The sequence below is a fragment of the Athene noctua genome, chromosome 1, assembly GCF_965140245.1.
Source record: "Athene noctua chromosome 1, bAthNoc1.hap1.1, whole genome shotgun sequence".
NCBI lineage: Eukaryota > Metazoa > Chordata > Aves > Strigiformes > Strigidae > Athene > Athene noctua.
The window spans coordinates 159617904-159638515 of record NC_134037.1 but is presented as its reverse complement, the minus strand read 5'-3'; the positions used below and the strand labels follow the sequence as shown (position 1 = coordinate 159638515).

Below are 20612 nucleotides of genomic sequence, written 5' to 3'. Positions count from 1 at the left end.
TCAGCTGTAACATGTCTTCTGTCATCCTATCCTGGTACTGAAATACACAGGGGCAGCCCAGAGTTATTGGTCTCTGCTGCACACTGAACCATTCAGAGTTTCTTAATAGAAAAAGCTTGCCCTACAGATGAAGTCACAACGACTGATTTCATATTTGAGAGCAGAAACTTATTACCCTTAGCTTATGTCCTAAGAACAGATTGTGGATCTAATTTTGTTTTGTCTCCATGCTGTGAAAGCGTGATAACCTCGTACCAGTGTGTGACAATTTGAAAAGAAAATGTGGATTTCATGCCATGAAACAAAAGGGCATGGCTCGAGTCGCTTTAGTACTTATGTCTTTCTATACCATCCCTTGCCTTTCTTTCTTTTTTAAAGCAGCAGCTATTGCTTATTGCCATAGCAGTAGCTGTCTTGCTTCCTAAATGTCAAACCAATTCTCCTGTGAAAACGCCTCTTTTAGAAAGTAAGATAATTCACTCTTCAGATCTTTGCTCTCTTAGCATCTTCATTCCTGTTCTTTCACCCATTGATTGTTCCTTCTGTTTCTTGCGGTGTTTTGTTCATTTTTTTCTGTATTTGGGCTTTATAGTCTAGAATAGTAATTTTAAGGAAGATATTGTAACGTCTATTAAAATTGATTTTTCACCAGTTGCTTTGTCTTTTTACTAGGAGTATTACTTTCTTACATTTATTATATTTTTGTTTACCATTACCAAAAATACCAAACCTAACCTACCAGTAAGTTAGTAGTTTCAGAGGTTTCTTCTGGTTTTCAATTGTCCTTTGATTTATCTAAATAAAGTTGATTTATGCATAAGAAAATGGAAGCAGAGAATAAAAGTCCACAAGGTAGTAAGTCCTTACCTTAAAGGTTACAGAAAGTAATATGTGAGTTTACGGGAAGTAAGAGTAGAAAGTTTGGGTGGGGGGTTAAGGCATGAGTACTGCACTTAGGCCATAGCAACCCCCAGCAGCGCTACAGGCTTGGGGAGGAGTGGCTGGAGAGCTGCCAGTCAGAGAGGGACCTGGGGGTGTTGATTGACAGCCGGCAGAACAGGAGCCAGCAGTGTGCCCAGGTGGCCAAGAAGGCCAATGGCATCCTGGCTTGTGTCAGCAATAGCGTGGCCAGCAGGGACAGGGAAGGGATCTGACCCCTGGACTGGGCACTGGTGAGGCCGCCCCTCGATTCCTGTGTTCAGTTTTGGGCCCCTCACTTCAAAAAGGACATTGAATGACTCGAGCGTGTCCAGAGAAGGGCAACGAAGCTGGTGCAGGGTCTGGAGCACAGGTCGTACGGGGAGCGGCTGAGGGAACTGGGGGTGTTTAGTCTGGAGAAGAGGAGGCTGAGGGGAGACCTCATTGCCCTCTACAGCTACCTGAAAGGAGTTTGCAGAGAGCTGGGGATGAGCCTCTTTAACCTAGTAGTAAGCAACAGGACAAGAGGTAATGGCCTCAAGTTGCGCCAGGGAAAGTTTAGACTACATGTCAGGAAGCATTTCTTTCCAGAAGGGGTTGTTAGGCGTTGGAATGAGTTGCCCAGGGAGGTGGTGGAGTCCCCATCCCTGGAGGCGTTTAAGAGTAGGGTTGATTTAGAGTTTAAGGATATGCTGTAGTTAGGAACTGTCAGTGCTAGGTGAATGGCTGGACTAGATGATCTTCAAGGTCCTTTCCAACCTAGCTGACATTCTGTGATTCTGAGTAGCTCAGTACATTGGCAATTCAGTTACAAATGCTGCAGGTGGGGAAGAATTCCAGAACAAGGACTCAGAGTTCTCAATCTCTGCTGAATTGTCTAATGACTTTGAAATTTTGGGTGGCGTTTCTAAAAAAAGAAAAAAAAAAAAAAGCGGCCCTCTTAAAAATAAATGGAAAAATGGAAGAGGAAAGCAAAAGCAGTCAGAACGTAGTAGCCATATACTGTTAGATGACAAAGGGAATAATAAGGAAATTTTCCATTGCATATAAGGAAGAAATTCTTTGCCATAAGAGTGGCCATGTGGTGGCACGAGCATGAAGGCAGGCTGTGGTGTCCCCATCCTTGGAGACTGGGAGAGCTGAACTGGATAAGGGCTTGAGCAACTTGGTCTGACTTAGATGTAAGCTCTGGTTTTAGCAGAGGAAGGTCTGGATGACCTCTGTAAGTCCCTTTTAACCTTTTTTTTTTTTTTTTTTTTTTTTCTGGAATCTGAAATTTCCTCCAGACTGGAGAAACAGAGGAGGAGAGACCTTCTGTTACTTGGGTTTTTAAGGGTAAATATTTAAACATGAGTGTGGTGATAGCCTTGATTTGCGTGAGGACAGTTCATTAGCTTAATATTAGATGATGATGTCACAATTTTAGAGTGTCTCTTTAGCTACAGTTAAAAGCATAGTTTTAGGGGGGAGGTGCTGGCAGGTCTACTTGCTAAAAATGGGGCACGCATCTTGCTGATTTTATTTAATCTATGTTTTTATGTATGTGTGATTAAACTGTGCTTTCATTAACTTGAAGTGAACAGTTCTATTGTGATGTGTTAAAACATGGGAGTCTGGGAGAAAAAAAAACCAAACCTTTCCTTGCTGTGCTTGTCAGCTTGGTTTCTGTTTGTTTGTGGGGGACTGCTGATGTCCTGGCTGTCCTGCCCTATCCTTCCCACACACACACCTGAGCTGCACAGCACAACTGACTGTAGGACACTTGGAGAAGTGCCAAGCTGGTCTCGGGCATAAGAGCACGTGGAAGCACCGATGGACTCTGTCAGCAGCTGGTTTAGGGGTGAGGGTGAATCATGTGTGCCCCTATTTTTTAATGCTGGTAATAAATTCAGAAATAGCAAATATTAGGAAGGTCAGATCCTTTGACAGCAAGTTAAAAAAAAAAAAACCAAACCAAAACAGGTTGAAGCTAATCCAGCCCAGCAGCATGGAAAGAAGTTCCCAGTTTTGTCTGACTCTCTTCCATAGTCCTCCCTGCTTCCCCGTGCCCCTGTGGCTGGGGCTGTAGCATGGTGGGCTTGGGCTTTGGCCAGAAAAGGGCACTACTGCTCTGCTTCAGTTAAGATTTCCCATGACCTGATAAGAGAAACCAGTGAGTTGAGTGAAAGCACCCACTTCTACAAGAAATTAATTTGTAAAGAAGTGCTAGTAAATGCAACTCAAACAGGCTTCTCATGTTGGAGGATCAATCAGCAAGGTGCTCCCCAAAATAGGCTTAGTATCCTGTGGGTAACAAGTGAGGTGGTTTTCCCTTTGCCTTCTGTGGTTTACCTTGGCTGCGAGACAGCATTTGCTATCAGGGAATGGGACAAATTTGCATCTTCCCTTTAGCAAGAAGCAATACACATCAAGGCTGAGATGTGGTACCTCTTGGATTGGAGTAGTATGCAAGTAGACATCTCCTTTTTTATTAATTTTGTCAAATAGGACCTTTTATCTTCTGTTCATGCTGCTTTTTTTTTCCCCAAAAGAAGGCCTGCTGCATCTTGAGGTGCATTGTTTCCTTGGTATAGGCAGAGGCTGAGTGTATATGCATTGCCAGTCAAGCAGACGGGTATGTTTTTCATGCTCCCTGGCACCACTGCAGGTTCCTTCGGTTTTGGTCTTGCTGTAGCAGCAGCTGTTAGTTGTCCTCTGCTGAGGTACTGGGTTTTTTTCCCCAGCTCTGAGCAGAGCCTTGGAATGACAGGGAGCAAGGGAAGGTAAGATTATTTTTTTTTTTCTTCCCCTTGCACCTCTAATGAGAAGTCTGTCCATCATGGTTTTTGTTGCAGATACCTTGTGTGGCTCTGTGCCAGGCATTGTGATTATGATTGTAATGCAAGAGATGATGCTTTACTAAGGTAAATCCTGTAGAGTTAGCCTGTTCACCCAGTTCCTCGTACCCCAGGGAAAGACCAGAAGGGACATAACAAAAGCAGCCAACTGGGCAGAAACTCAATGAGCAAGTACAGTAGAGATCTTGCTCTATGGCTCCTTGGCTCTAAAATAATACTAAGTTAGTATATTTTATCAGGAAACTCCTCTTTACTCACTGTTAAACCAGAATGATACTCCATGTATTCTCTGGCTTGTTTTCTTCCTTAAAGGTATCTTTCAAAAAATAAAAAATAAGATCTCCCCTTTTAGTAGAACTTACAAGTAGATGCATACCTCTGCCTCCTTCTAAGCTGTTTTAAAAGAGCTTTTCTTGACAGTGCAAGGCCAGATGCCTGTGTGGTGGGCAGAGCACTGGGCTGGATGGTGCATGGAAGGACATACATTTCTCCTGCAGAGCACATGTACTGGGAGCCTTGTACCTTTTCCTTGAGATTGCCATCATTGTCTTTCCTCGTCCACTGCCAGCATAGGTGCATTTTGAAGTCTTGATGCAGGAAGTAGCAGTAGAGGATCATTTCAGGGGCAAAAAGGGAGGAACGGGAAATAAGCAGAACCGCCTACATGTTTTGAAGATTTATGTCATCTGTTGTTACTTCACTTCTTTTGAGTGGGAGCTCAGTGCAGCACAGGAACTGTCTGAATTTATATTTGGACAGCATATCACACAACCTAAAGATGACAAAGCTCAGACTGTGCATTACTTACTTGAAAGGAAATGGAAGATACTTGAATGCTGTCTTCTAACTTCCCTGACTTCAGTTAAACTCTGCTACTGAAGTCACAAGCAGTGGTTCTGACAGCACAGTACATCCATCTCCTCTGCCTTCAAATCTGCACATTCTCCTGTGTTCAGCCTAATGTGGTCGCTTTTCTTTAAATTAAAAAAAAAAAAAAAAAGGAAAAATCAAGGTTTTTTGGGTGGAATGAGATGCTGATTAGAGAAATACAATTTACTGGTGGTTTCTTTTGATGTCAAACTAGCTAGCATGCCTGTTGTATTAATTGTACCTGTTATTGAATAAGTAAAATAGCATGGGCCTGATCTGCAAACAACTGTCAAATACAAGTGCTGCAGGTGCTTGAACAACGTTGTGTTAATGTAAACAGAGTAGTTACACCTGTGTTATGTGCCAAAATTGTTAGAGTGTTGTGAGTGTACTAGCTGACACTTCAAATCAAGCCATCGGTCAATCTGTAGTACCAGCTGTTTCAGAGATATGTTGGGAAAACCCTGTCATACATTATTACTGGATAACTAGCTCCCTGGGGAAAGTTTCTGGTGGGTGGTTAGCTGAGGTCCTAAAACAGGTGAGGATCTGCTGCTCATGGATTTTGCTTTTTGTTGTTTTGTGGAAGAAATTGGGTATCCCACCCACACCTGTTCAAGCACTGGGGTGGCACATTAGTGTTGAAGGAAGGTGTGTTTCAGAGGCCAGTCAGCTCCTTGTCTTGCTAAACAATTTTCAGAAAAACGATCTGGAGGCTGCCCTTGGCAAAGTATGTGTTTTCAGTCACATGAATATGCAGAGTAGGAAGTTAATTTAGGTGTACTCAGTTCCCTGTTTAAACGGAATGAGTGTTCAGATGGAAGATATTGGTGTATGTTTTATTATATTAGCAATTTTGAACAGCTACTATGTGCTGAATTTTATGTCTACTAATTAGGAATACATTATATGAGTTCCTTGAAGGACTGAAATTATTTTGCCATCTGTGCTGAACTCAGTGTCCAAAATGAATTGTAAAAACAACACTCACAGCTGGCAAAAAATTCATATTGTGTAATGCATGTTTTTTCTCCACTCAATGTAATTTGGAGGTGCTCATTTCCATTTTAAGTATGCATGGAACTGTTTGGGGTTTTTTCTCCAAGACCAACCCAGAACTACAGTAAAACTAGTTTGGGTCTGGATATCACGCGTGGTTGAGCGGATAGAGTGTAAACCCCAGGAGCCTGGCGATTTAGCTGTGCCTTTTAATCAGCAGCTGGCTTGCTGTGCAGTCTTTGGCTAGATGCTTAGAATAACTTTTAGATGCAGAGTGTATGTTGACTTTGCAGGTGTTAGACTTGGCATCTCTGAAATTGCATCATGACTGCTTGATTTCTTTTGTAAAGTCATGATACGTGTCCCCTTTCTTTCTGAACATCATTGAGATTCATGAATGTCTTGCACTGAATGTGTATTTCTTACATAAGTCCTCCCCAGAAATAAAAAAAAATTAATTATAAAGCGTGCTACTATGCTTTAACTATGTCTTTGTATTATGTGGAGCAGAAAATAGTAGGGTAAATTCAGATAAGTATTTCATTATTTGTAACTGTTGAGACAGATTGTTGACACTTTTAATCTCTAATGATAATACTTCTAAAAATTATCATCTTGTCATTTTCTCAAGTCTTCTGTGTTTATGACATGTTTCTAGATAAGTTGCTGGTGAAACCCAAAGCCACTTCTTAGCCAGATCCAGTACAAGCTGGAATGTGATCATATTAATGCTTTGGCATTAATTCACCCCACAACCCCCAGCTTCAGAGCAGTCCTCAGGTCCCCTTTTTGATAGATGGGCTAAAAAGGTTATCAAACCACTGCCCCGTCTTCATTTTTACTTGCTTGCTTGGCTCCCTACTCTACCATCTCGATATTCAGTGCTTGTTGCCCTGGGGCCCAGACCAGGCAGAATCAGGCAGGACTGATGGCAGTGGTTCTCTCCCTCTCTAGTCTTTGTCCTTGTTGAGAGGTTCTGAAGATTTGTTAAAGGGTTTGTTGAACTTCCAGGCATGCCAGTGACTTTAAAAAGAAAAAAAAAGTTTGGCATTTTCTTCTGAGAAGAGAATTTGAGACATGATGAAAATGGTCTTGCTGCTTTGATAATGGTTTCTCTCCATGTTACCTTGTCATTTTCATCCTAGTATGAATTGTTGTTTTTATCTAGGCTGCATAATGTGGTCTTTCTAGTTTCTCAAACCAAATAGCCACTGTATTGAAGAAAATGAATTTTAAACCTGTTCTACCCTAAATTCAGCAGCCTAAAAAGACATACGTTTTGCTCTGAGGAAAACGGTCCATTTAGGGAAACATCATGGCAAACATACAGATTGTTGGCAGCACAGACTGTCCTTAAAAACAAATGACATTTTCAAGATTAATGTGTGTTGGTATATTCTGAGATGTGCACAGTCTTGCTTAAAAGTTTAGGTGAACTGTTATCTTAGCGTTGTTTGCATTGATTACTGAGGTCTTTTTGTTTTACTTAGCTTTTGGTCCACAGCAAAAGTCAAATTCCTTCACTCTGTATGCTAGTGCTTAAATCTCATATTCTTCAATGAAGGCTTAGATTTTGGAAATGCAGTCTGCTACTGATGGTATATTTATCCTGCAGTTAAACCTTAGTATACTCACCATATAACCTCTTGAGAAAGAAAGCTGGGCTTTTTATCCCAAACTGTAGTGTACCATTTAAATATATTTCAAATCAAGTGGCTAATAAAACTTGGAGTATATGTTGCAAAATAATGCTGCCTTTCTTTTGTTGATAATAAAAAGGTCCCCTCTCATTTTTTTTCCCTACACAGACCTTGTTTTACATGTCTTGAAAATAAATAAACAACATCAGGCTCTCAGTATGTTACTGCTTTTATGATATATTTTCTAGCATCTTTTGAAGTAACATGTTTTTCTTGTGGAAGGAGGGTGCTTTGAGTCTGAGGGAGGAAAAAGAATGAAAATGGATGATGATTGTCTGCATAAATGTCTTAGGTAAATGCATACTGCAGTGTTTAATGAAGCTGTGATGCTGCATTTTCCCCTAGATTAATTTTGAATTTCACAGATAGGATGGACTAGATGAATGGTGCAACTTAATCAGTGAGTTTCACCAGCATAGTGTTTGTGTCAGGAATATTATTGTTACTTCTCTCCTCTAAAATACATGAATGCATTGGCTGTATGCAGGGTAGTCCTGTTGCCTTTTTTGGTTCATATTTGAACTAGCAGACAACCATTTAGCATGTGATCAAGATGTCAAAAGACATCTGCTAAACTGGAGATTTAAAAGACAAGAAGAAAATGTTTTAAACTATCATCAGCATGCTGTGCTCCTTGCTTATGGTTTGTTCCTTAAGGTTACAAGAGGACCAGCTGAACCACACTTGCACAGAGTCTCTGCGTGCCTACGGAAGGGAGCGAAGCTTGACTGGCCCAACTCGGGGCCTTACTGAACCCAAGGAACTTCTGAGAGGACTGTGTAGCATTGGATGTGGTCTGTGGAGATGTTACCGCTCCTGCACCTGTGATGTTTCCTGATGGGGACAACACGGCAGACCTCTACTGCTGCGCTTCACCGTTATTTTTCTTACTTCTTACATAGTTATCATAGTAAATTGTCTATTTTCTTTACAGAAAGATGATCTGCCAAACACCTTACACTTTGCATCTCTCAGATGGACTGGTAGCAGCTGTTCCTTGAATAAATAATATTATAAGGCTAAGAGATATTAGGCATAAAGTGTGGTGATTACCTTAAGAAAAATCTATTATAAAGGTATAGCTGTTACGTATTTGGTTTTTTGAGGATGAAATGGCCATGCTAAGCTACTTTGTTTTCCTCTACCTTTTCAGACCATGCTTGCATGGACACTTCAGTCTGTCACATATCTATCCCACTTTTGCTAAAGGTCATCCTGGGTCCTCTTAACTCCTGGCAGTTTCCACTGTGATGCAGTTTTTATTATTAGGGGGGATGTTTTTAGAGGTACGTCAGTTCCTTGATCCAGCTTCTGTGTTAGCACTGACTTGTGGAGAGGTGATGGCAGTAAATGGACAAGAGATGGAATAAGGCAGGAGCCTTGGCAACATCAGGCTTGTGTCCAGTTAAAGGCAGTGAAGCCATGGTGTACTTCTGCAGACGGATGGGTGCAGGTGTGACTAGTCCCTCCTTGGGAATGGTGCTCATGAGACCTGAGAGGCTACCTGCAGGGTTTGGGTGGTTTCCAGTGTTCTGGGGCTTCAGCTCTTTCTGGTCTTCATCAAGTCCCTGTGCGTGATTGTGTATGTGTGAATAGGTAGTATGTTTTGTGGTGTTCTGGTTTTTTTGGGTCATCCACATCCCTTATGGATGACTCTGTAGCTTTACTGTGCTGTATCTTACTACTTTTTCTTGTGATGGTAATGTTACTCTGTTCTGGGAGTTTTCGTTATTTTTTTTCTTCTGGGGGGAGTGGAAGGGGAAATTTCTTTTTTCTTGTTGTTTTTTTTTTTTTTTTCTTCCCTGTTTCACCCTTGTCCATCTACTTTGAAATACATGGAGATCAGAAAAATTGACTACAGATGTGTTTATTTCACTGTAACAGTGCCTATGAAGCTTATTAGTAGCAGACAGTGGACTGATCTGTCTAGATTGGTAGCAGAGAATAGGTTCATGTTCAGAAGCCTGTCTTTGCAAGTAAAAGGGCATCATGCACATATTTTCAGTTGTCAGTTCTGCAGGCAAAAATAAAAAAGAAAAAGACAGTTTCTTTTGCTTTGAAGCTGTCGGGAAGGTGATGCATGCTTGATTTCATAGTAGGGCAATGCCCCAGCATTGGATGGGGGAAATATTTCTTGATTTCTGGGACATTCCATTTTTTCCCAAGCAGTTTATTACCACTGCTTTCTGATTCATATGGCAGCATTGTCATCCGGTTAGCTTTTATCCAATTAAAATTATTATGTAGTACTGTACTGAGTGCCTGCTTTAATCTTCCAAATACTGTATACCTCTGGCTAATAAAAAAATCCCCCAGATAATCTGTTTTTATAGATGTGTGCTTGTTAAAGAAAATTGTTCTAGATGGTTGTGGATTAATTACAGTTTATAATAACAGAGAGGTTTCTGTTTATCTGGCCAATTATTGATGACTTTATCTACCTTTTTCCTTTATATATGCATAGCATGGGTTTTTTCTAATAGTTTAAATGGAATTTTAGCTGGTGGTGTGGTGTTTTTTTTTTTCTTGGGTAAGGTGAGATTTTTCACTGAAGGGGTGTTGCAAATGGCTAATGAAAAACTTTGAAAGGATTTTAGATTTTTAGATATTTTTTTTTTCAAAGCTCTTGAGGCATGTGTCTTAATGTTGAGACTGAAAACAGAGCATTGGATTTAAAGTTCCTAAGACGATTTCAAATTGTTATGAGGCCTTGGTGTGAATCCTTGCTAGGGAAAGGGAAAGTGTCCTTCTCTTCAACTAAGACAGTAGCTTCTACTAGAAAGACACTGTAGTGTTTAGAAGATGCATCACAATATCTGTTAAAACATCAGCTTTGTATTTTGTGGGTACAGATAGCTGTTGCATATAGTAATACAAAAAAAGTAAATTAACTTGTACAATAATCCCAGTACTGTGTTTAACTTTTTTTCCTGTCTGGGTATGAATATTGAAACATACATACTGTTAAATCTGGGTATGAGGAAATAATCTGATAGAAAATTTTTTTTCTTGCCAGTATAGTTTCTATAAATATCATTGTAGGTCAGAAGAGCGCTGACCACATAGAAATTTAATGATGTGCAAGATGTCCAATTCCAGCTGTTTGAAGGAACTGCACAATGTTTCCATAAGAATATAAACCAATGCAATTCCATTTATTTCATTCTTATCCCAAGTCATATGTTTTTTTGAAGAACAGTGATAATTAAGCGTTTATAAAATGTCTAATTTCCTCCATTCATTACCCACTTGTTCCCCTTGGCCTGGGAAGACAGCTCTACCGAAGAGTTGTGGTCAATAAATGGCTTCTTTGTAAATTCAGCTTCTGAGTTGCACACGGTAAATAATCATTTTTTGAGACAGTATCAAGATCTTTCAGTATTTTTTTGCTTTTCCTTGTTTGAGCCAATTACAGACTGTAAAAATAAAATGGAAAATGTGATTTTGATGAGTATTTCTTTAAACATCTGTGAAGTGTTGCAGCTAAGTGTTACTTTTCGAAGTTCCCACACAGCTTGGCACGTCTGTACATTCAGTCTAAGAGGAGAAAAAAAACAGAAGGGATCATCCAAGAAGCAGGAATTACATTTATGCTTCTAAACAAGGATCCTAAGGGGATTTGATAGACTGATCTTATTAAAGCTAAACTTGTAATACTGTGTTCGTTAATCTGTGTATACTTTTTAGTATTTTAGAGGAGATTGTCAAAGAAACTCATTTTGAGCTATTGCTGAGGACACATACGTGGATATGCTAATAGGCCATAACTTGCTGAAGTCTGGAAGATGACTTAAGATTTTGGTGCTGGTACATATCAGAACCACTTTCTTGAGCAGTAGGCTGATGTGTTCCTATCACAATTTCATTCCTCTACCCCAGGCGTTTCGTACAAGAGCATCGCTCTGAGGTGGAGCAACATGGAGGACCAAGAAGCCTCCCATATTCATCCGGGTTTGAAATTCCTGAAAGTATGCAAAAGTGGGGACATTCAGCTTCAGCATCTTGAGCTTAAGATCTGTAGCAAGAACAGTCTCTCTTATGAGACCATTCAATTGTGAGAGCTAATTTCAGAGTTTCTTACCAAGCTAACAGAAGTGCTGCTACAGAATGGTTTAGCAGAAGTGTTGAGCTTAAGCGGTGCATGCTGTTGCAAAAAGAGTCAGTTTTCTTCCCCTCTTCCTCCTCATTTCTGTTCTGCCAGATTTTAGCATATGTCTCATCTTGCGATGAGGAAATTTAGGGAACTGAACTGGCACAAAGCTAATCCCCATAAACAAACAAAAAAGGAGGAATTTCTTTCTCTGACCCAGCTCACTGAAGGTCGGATGAGCTGGAGTGCTAATGTGGGAGAGGTGGAAGGGAAGATCATGACTTTCCCTTCTTATGACAGCTGACCAGAGGATGGATTTATTGTGGTGTTTGAGCAGCCTGTGAAGGAAAAGCTTTTTAGGTATTTCTGAAGGCACTACATTTTTCTGCTTCTTGATCCATGTGTGTTTTCTGAAGAACATACCTAGTTAATACCTGAATTTCCCCAGCAGATTTTCGCTAGTGATAGATAATGTGAACAATTTAAATGGGGAAAAAAAAAAAGGATGTTATTAGTTCTAGAATACAGATGTCAAATCAAGCCAGTAATAAAGAACAGGCCACATGTTAATCAGAGATGCAAATGTGGTTCAGTGATTTAATTTAGGGCAGCAGTAGGAATGTAAGTGGAGAGCAAATAGATTCCAAATACCAGAATCAGTACAGAAAAGGAGATGAAAGAAGGCAGGTGAAAATAAAGAAATGTGAACAAGGCTGGTATTTTTAGGCAGGATGGTGACAACAGGAAGAACAGACAGATGAATGAAAGACACAGAAATTTGGTATCATGCAATATCCTTGCAGTGGTGATCCCATCTGAAATTTAGTTTTCTTGGGTCATTTGCTGAACTCTTCTTCTACAGGCCTGCCATAAGTATTTTGAGAAAAACAATATAGACCCTCCATCTCACATGTAGAGTCCCAACTACTGCTGCTTTTGCTGTTGCGTTTGCTTCTGTCAGGGTTTTGCAGCTGGAGGTGGAGAGGAAGAGTGGCTGCACCGAGGAGCACCAGTCTCGCATGCTCTTTTCTAAAGTTAGAGTTCTTTGTTGCTGTTGTTTAGCAAACTAAAATCCTGTCTTATGCATAATGTAGACTTGATATTTGCAAATTAATGGGATGTATTAATTTAAACATTGTGTAGCAGTGTCACAGAATTTCTTGTGAGAGAAGTGCTGGGCTGTCTTACAGAGTGTTAGAGGGTCGAGCCTGGCAGTTGTCACAGGGCTACAGCAATAGAGTGATGCAAAAATGACTCACACTGTGCTGGGAGTTTGATACAGAGTTACTTGAAGTTGTACAAATCCTTACATTGCCTTTGCTTTTTAGATTAGCTTTGGAGAAGGAACTTCAGTCTAGTTTAGTGTCTTCCTTTCATGAGTACTAAAGAAAGCTTCTCTCTGAAACAGTTACCCTGCTAAACAACAGAAAGTGCTAAGCCACAGAGTGTAGTAATAAAGTAGATTGCATCATAATATAATCCTGAAGATAAGAGCATTTAAAGCTTTGATCTGCTTTTTTCCTTTCTGAGAGTTTCAACAGAAGTGTAGGTGCTGTTCTGTGAGGTGAGAAGTAATCTCTCTCTCAGGATGAGCCAAGGCAGTATGGAGTGTTAAGGATTTTTTTGTTTTTCTTCATCTGTTTGAAAATACTTTTCATCAAGTATTTCTTGATTGGAGTGGTCAAACTTAATTTATTTATTTTCATTTCAGTCCAGTTCAGTGAATTTAGTTCCTGTTGGAGAAAGGGTGCCGAAGATAACTTTCGATTAAATGTATTGTTTGCCAGTCTTACTGTGAAATAAAAGAAGAGATATATGATAAATTATCGTACTTACTTTCAGTATTAAAGTTCTTTCTGGATTTTGAGGAATTGGCAAATTGGAGAGGATCATGCAACAGCAGAAATTATTTGCTTGTGTTACTGGCACCTGAGTTGTGATTACCATAATGACTCCAAATATCCCTGTGTATGTAGCTGTTAATACAAGAAATACGTTTTTCTACTAAGCTACTATTCGTGATGCCAGTCTGTTAAATACTATTGTCGTAAACACTATTGATGATGAAGGGCAAGTCAAAGGTTGAGTGAGTTAGTACTTGTCAAATAGTACTTGAGGCCCCTTTCTTGTTAGTCTTTTCTTGACACCTTTGCTGCACAGAATGTCCTGTTCTTGAGGTGCTCTGAGCTTGTTTAGTTGGATACAGCCACAACAATTGCATGTTAGTTGCCTCAAGAAGCTGGTTAATTGTGAAGTTGTTACACAGTGAAGAAATTACAGTAGACTCCACTAACACTTTTTGTTAGTTGGTGTACTCAGCATGTGATGTCCTTCTGGGCATTCATAAATTGTTTTCTTAGCCTCAGGACTGGAAATGTTAATCTGCATCGTGCTAAAACTTCCTCTTTTATTTTTTCTTAATTTTCTTTTTCCCACCAGCAGTAAAAGTACAGAAACTAATGGTTTTCATATACTGTTTCATCTTTGAAAGGTATTTATATCTGCTTGGTAGGGCTCTGTTAAAGGAACCTACTCTTATCTGTGCAAAGGACACTGATGTCCAGTATGGGAATAACTGAATGCTCAGGCAAGAAGAGGACTGATCGTACACATCAGACTTATTCCCTCAACTGGCTTTTTTAAAAAGAATATTCAACTGAGGTCACACTTTCTTTCCTGACTTTTAATGTTACCATATCATTAGTCCAGCATATCTTAAAAATAACAATCATCAAGACAGGAAACCAATTTGGGAGTGCCAGCAGTAAGGAATGGCTGAATTTGCAGTCTGAAGCCTAAGTCAGAAATGAAATCCTACTGCAAACCTCATTGTTTTTCTCTTCAAGAGCAAAAGATTCTACAAGATTGAGGTGTGTGAAGTTCAGAAATGTCTGTGGAGTGGAGTTGGTGCTAAGCTCTTAATGATAGTATTATTTACCTATTCTGCCCATGTACTCAGAGGAGGTAGAAACTGGTTTTATACCATATTTAGAGATCACCTTGCTGAGCTAGCATGGTTCAGATTTCAAGTAACGGAGCAGTTCACCCGGGGTAGGAGTCAGAGCTTGGCAAGTAGCTCTGTCACGCTGTCAGCAACCTGTTGACGCTGTAACTCATGTTAAGTAGACATAATTTTTTTGTTTCATGTTGAAAGCCTCATTCATACAGTACATGGACTGAGAATGTGTGGTGATATTTGCCCTTTTGACCCTGTGACAGTAGGTGGTTGAGATGGGTGCTCTTTGCTCTTGGCCTGGTTGTGTTTGTCTCTTGTGTGAGCGGGTTGGGAGATCTGGTGAGAGGGGCATGGGCATGTTCCAGCTGCAGTGTTTTGGATTGAAAAGCAGGTGCCAGGATTACAGACCATCTTACTCTGTCCTTTAAAATTTAGGATCAACACATCTCAGAAGGTTCATAATCAACTTGGACTTTTAAAGTTTATTCTGACATTGTTTGCTCAGCATGCCTTTGAGCACTTGGAAATCTACATCCTGTTTCTGCTTCTTCTGAGAATAAAGTCTTATGTGTATTGGTGCGGAAGTTTTGTTGAATATGGTTGGATTTAATGTTATGCCACAAGTGGTGTTCTCTAGGGATTAACATCACTGTGGTCAATTGAGTCACTGGGAGTAATTTGAAGTGCTTCTGGTTTCTCCATTTAGCAACCGTCCTAATCCTTTTGAGATTGTTCTTTTGTAGGAGGAAGAAAAAAACCCAAGCTTTTCATTTTTCTGTCTTTCTTTGAGTTGGTGGATTCAGTCTTTCTTTTAGAGAAGTCGGTGTCAGGGTTCCCATTGACTTCAGTGGAGCATGCAGTACAAGGCCTCAAAAAATGTTTTGCCATCTGTGTGGGAACAGACTGCAAGAGGAAGAAGGCTGGCAAGAAATTGTTTAGTTTTTTTCTGTGGGGGATGGAGTGCTAAGACGGTTTGTTCTTTGGCTTGCGTGCTTCTGAGCTGCTTCTGTTAAACATACAGACACCTATAGACAGCCCAATGACTGGGAACTTCATGCACATCTAGATTTGGTGTTTATATACCTATTTATGAGCAGCTTCTGTCAGAACCTTTCTCCTCCTCATGTCTACAAGGTTCAATGGCTAGCTTTGCAGCAATGTTCATTACCTGTAAGTGGAAAAAAACTACTCAAAAGTTTTGACCCCTAACTTCTCCTGTGCTGTCTGAACAACTTAGAGCCTGTGAGTAGTGGGGCTTGCTGTAAATCCTTAATGGTGGAGCATGGGTCTGAGGGGCTGTGAGCTCCACCTCATGTGTTCTCACTGCTGGAAAATCAACCAAGCCAGGTGGGTCTGCTGTGGTAATGCAGCAACAGAGGGCAATTTTCTGCTATGTGGGTTTTCACTTTGAAAAAAACAGTAAAAAGATGTTATGATTTTACTAAAAATTAGTGCAAACCAAGTGTTATGTGGCTGAATTGTCCTGGGAGACACTGCATTTGTAATTCTGTTTCAGACCCAGGACTAACTCAGCCTGCCACTACAGGCATTGTGCCTGTGTGTGTGCAGTCTGGCAGATTTTGAAGTCTGTTGTTGAAAAGGATGGTAGGGCTTCGCTTTATGGTAACGCACAGATGATGATGTCCACTTCATTTCTTGCTTTGCTTTCAAATAGGTAGTCACCCAAATAGGCAGTCACCCATGGACTTGAGGGCGCAGCATCATCTGAAGGATCTTTGGCTGAAAGCCCTTGCTCTCAAGAGGGAAGATGGCTAGGTCCACGTGGGTATTTAACAGGAGGACGTCATTCACAGGCTCAGGATGATGGCTTATTTCTCTAGCAGCTACAGTATTTAGTAGAAAACTGGGGTTTCAGTCCAGTTATCAACTGGAAATGAAGGCACCAACCAGTTTACTAAAATAAGCCAGAATTTTTACATCTATCTTGGACAAATTTCCAAGCTTTATTGCAAAGACCCTTGAAGTTGGCAGTCATTACAGACCTTTACATACTCCTCTTCTCCTGTCACACTGGGGGATTTGAAATTTTCTAATTTGAAAGCAAAATTAGAAAAACAGTAAGTGCAGTTTATGAGTACAAGTGAATTCTAAGTGATCTGGACAGCCATAATGGTTATTAAAGATTTCTTAATATCCTGTTGAACATTAGCTTTCAGTAATGCTTTGTGAGTGTTATCAAAGACATGATATATATTCCGTATAAAGAAGAATTTGCACCATGTTTGTACGAGCTGCTTCTGCTGCACATTTCCTTCATGTGACCTGATGAGGCATCCATTACCTAGCACTTAAGATGCCCTTTACTAACTTTCCCCCTGCCTTTTCCCACCACAGAAATGTGAATCAAATTTCTGCAGAAGTCTCAGCAATGTTTAAAATGCGTAATTTTATTCTTTTTTTAACAAAGTTCTCCACTACTTTAGAAAATAATAGAGAAAATGCATTCAAATTCTTAATACAGTTTATTTTTTAGAAACTGACTGTTTCCTTGTGTTATTGGTTTGGTTTTTCTGTTTTCCCTGACTGAAAAGAAGCTAGTTATTTGGGAGTTCACAAAAGACAGCAGTAATTGAAGGAGGCAGGGAGAAGGAGGAAACGAGGAGGGGGGGAAAAAAGCTGCAAAAGAAATGATTCTTTGAAAATATCCACTTCAAAGCTAAATACATGAAGCAAGTGAAAGTGTTGTGCAAGTTTCCTGGTGTCCTGAAGTGCACTGTCCAAATTTCTGAATCATTTCCAATAGTTTGTTTCTCAGTGAATATTTTTAAGGGGTACAGGGGGCATATCTTTGTACAAACATTTATATCATAAGGGTTTTTCTACTTTTGAAAATTACTTCAGATTAAAGTATAATACAAGTTTAAATCCTGAATATGTCGGTGTGGTTCTAATCAGGCTGAAATACATTTGTTCAGCTTATTCTACCTGCAGACTGCCGTACTGGAATTTATTGTCTGTGTTTTGAAGCATCATTATTTTATAGAGTCCCCTATTTGAAACACAGACACATGTGAAAATGTGAAAGACTAAATGAAATTCTGTCTTGGTAGTGGCTCCAAACTGCAGTTCCCCTAAGTAGACAGGGCTTCAGAAAACATTCAGTGACAGTTTTTATAGGTGAGCTTTGACAGTAAACTTCATTTAATCTGAGATACAGTTAATATTGGTAATGGAAATAAGAAATGCCTAATTTATATTCAGTCATGCATTCTCCAGGTTACTGTTGTAAGAGAGCAGTTCGCAGGCAGAATAGCTGTATCTGTGTGAGACAGGGGTGAGGCAGTTCTGATTACTCTAGACCAAATGTTTTGAGAAAGAACTTGGAGGAAAACACAAATTTATAAATACTTATGAAGAAAGAAGATTTCTGTAGGAAGGAAACTTTTACACTATTTTATACTGACACTAAACACTCTGAATATAGCTATAGTCTATATAGTGCATATCTCATGCACATGAACAGGAATTATTAAAAAACATTGATGCTTGATGTAAAAGGAAAAAAATGCAGTGTCATCTTAGAGCTATTCAGGTAATTACTGTAGGTATCCCTCTTGTAAAGGATCATGACACAGAAGTAGAAAACAGTGAATGCGCATTCCTGTGACGTTCACAAAACAAGAAATGTTACCGATTTGAATGTTTTCTGCAGATGTGCTTCCTGTAGCTTTGTTCCTCAGGATCAACTTCTGATTGTTTTTTTTTAAGTCATATTTTAGAATGTGAGGTAGTCTGTTTCTAATTTGCAAATTTCCCAACCTTTTTCTGTATTACTTCCACTACAAGACTAAACCATGCATGGTTTTCTTGTATCAGGGTGATGGAGTACAACCACTGTTTCAGAATATGACCTCACATTACCATTTCACTTTCTTGGTACTAGAGCTTGCAGTCGATTTCATGAAAAGGGAAATCACAGCTGCATTTGTCTCTTGGGGCATGCATACAACTGAATCTAGGATCTTAGATTAATAAATTACCCTTTGGCTAGTTCCGCAGTAAACTCAAGAATGCATAAATTAATTAGATTTTTAAAAATTGGTTTCCAGGCCTGTTACTTTGTGACAGTTTTTGAATGGCCCCGAGGACAACTTTGACATAAAGTAGGTCATTTCGTAAGCAGTGGAACTTGGAAATAGTTGACTAGAGAACAATGATATTTTTTTCAAGTATATTTTAATAGATTTTATGCTACGGTATGTTTTGTACTGTGATCTACTCAACAAACATAACTAACAACTCAGTTGTAGTCACGTATGTTCCCATTTGAGAGAAAGATGGGAGGATTCTTTAGGTGAAGCTTTTGAAACTAGTTCAGTTAGATAATTGGGTGATTTTAAATGTGTATTATAGCCCATTTATATTGATGATTTCTTTCAAAACCTGGGGAAAAGGAAATGAAAACTTTCCACATGTAGTGATTTTCACAAAGGTATTAAATTGCTTGATTTCATTCCTTCAGAACGCTACCCTATCTTTGGGCAGAAATTGCTGGCACAAGATGCAGGCACTTTTTGAAATGTGACATACTTGAGATGAAGTACAATGTTTCTTCATCATCATCATCATGATAATATAGCAAGAAGAAAAGTCAGACTTTGTTGTTTGGTTGTTGGCTTTGTTTGGTTTTCTTTTAATATTTGCCTTTTTAGAAGAGTGGTCATACTAAGAACTGCTCCTGAAGATCCAGGTCAGGGAGCTGAGCCTTTCTTGCAGTCCCTTGAATGCTGGTACTATAGACAGCACAGTCATTTAAACACCCTCCTTGTGTGTTAGTTGTCTTACACGGATCACTAACATTTCATATATTGATGTGATCAAGAAAGGAGCTGCTGCCAGGAGAGCACTGTGCCTCACCTTCCTCCCACTGGTGTGTGCAGTCAGAGGGATAGCAGCCTGTAGGAAAATATGAAAAACCAGACCCAGTCTCCCTAGCTGTTTACACTGTCCCTTGATATGGTGACACAGTGCTTTAGGCATCCCTTAAAGAGGGAATAGGGTGGATGAAATCTTGTATCATGCCTAGAGGAGGAGATTTTTAACTTTTTTTTCCCTACTTCTGACTGCCAGCTTTTACCCCTCTTGGGAGGACAGCAGTCCTTATCCGATGTACGTGATGTGTTACTTTTGAGAATAAAAACTACCCTGTTAACTGGATTAGGTATTATTCCATCTCACTGCTGTAATACTTGACCTTATTCCTGCAGAAATTTAATTAAAAAAACTCAAGCACACAAATAAACTAAACAAGGCCAAAACCAGCAACCCCTCCCAAACTCAGAAGTGTTAATTGCTTCTGGTATGCCATAGAGTAACCGGCAAATCTAGTCTCATCTTCTGTGTTTGTATTTGAGAAGAGTAAAACTGTGGGTGGATTTATGGTGGCATGACAAAGTGGACTTTGCTTTTCCTCTGTGAATGAAAATTTTTGCCTACAGAGAAATAAAAGTGCTCGCTGCATTTAAGTAAGTGTTTAACATGGACAGGGAAGCAGCTTGGAAGAGACTGTTAAGTCCAACCTTGTTTACTCTGAGGTTTTACAGTATGAGCAGCTGGATATCCTCTGTAATTACACAAGAGAGACTTTAGAGACCTGATGTGGTAAACAGAATTTGCCTGGCAGGGCTAACATTTTTGGTTTGATTTTCTTACTGCTTGCAAACATATTTGTGTTATAAATCAAGGACTTGAAAGGCAGTGAGGAGAATGTGGTTGACCGTGCAGCCTTATTTCTGCCTCCATAGGCTTCTGCCTTTGCTATATGCAGAGAAAAGCATTCAGAGAAAGCCAGTGTTTGTGTGTTCAGTTAAGTCTGTGTTAATGCACAGAGCTCCGTGTGTGAATTGGGTTTAGGCAGGCTACCTCATGTCTGGTAGTTTTTCTGAATGTTTTATTTACAAAGTAAGTGGTAGTCTTCCATGAAATTCCAGATAAAAGCATGTTAGGGATTTTTAGGAGAAGAGATTATGACAACATGAAGCTTCATGTGGGCAAACCAACCCAACTGGCCACTGTATTAAAACTAGCTCCAGTTTCTACCACTCTCCGTACCAAAAACACTTGGGTTACTATACCAGGGTTCTGTATATACACTGTTCACAAAGAAGAAGAGTGAGTGCGTGTTATCATGACCAGGAGTGAAACCGCAGCAACATCTTGATCTTTTCTCTCTCTCCGCCCCCATCTCCTGCCTCCATCTCCTACCCCCATCTGTGGATAAT

The 20612-nt window shown here is 39.8% G+C and overlaps 1 protein-coding gene across 3 annotated transcripts in view; it reads left to right on the top strand.

Moving 5' to 3' along the window:
* APP (amyloid beta precursor protein) overlaps positions 1 to 20612 on the top strand; it is a 233121-nt gene that overhangs the window by 49690 nt on the left and 162819 nt on the right. The window lies entirely within an intron of this gene.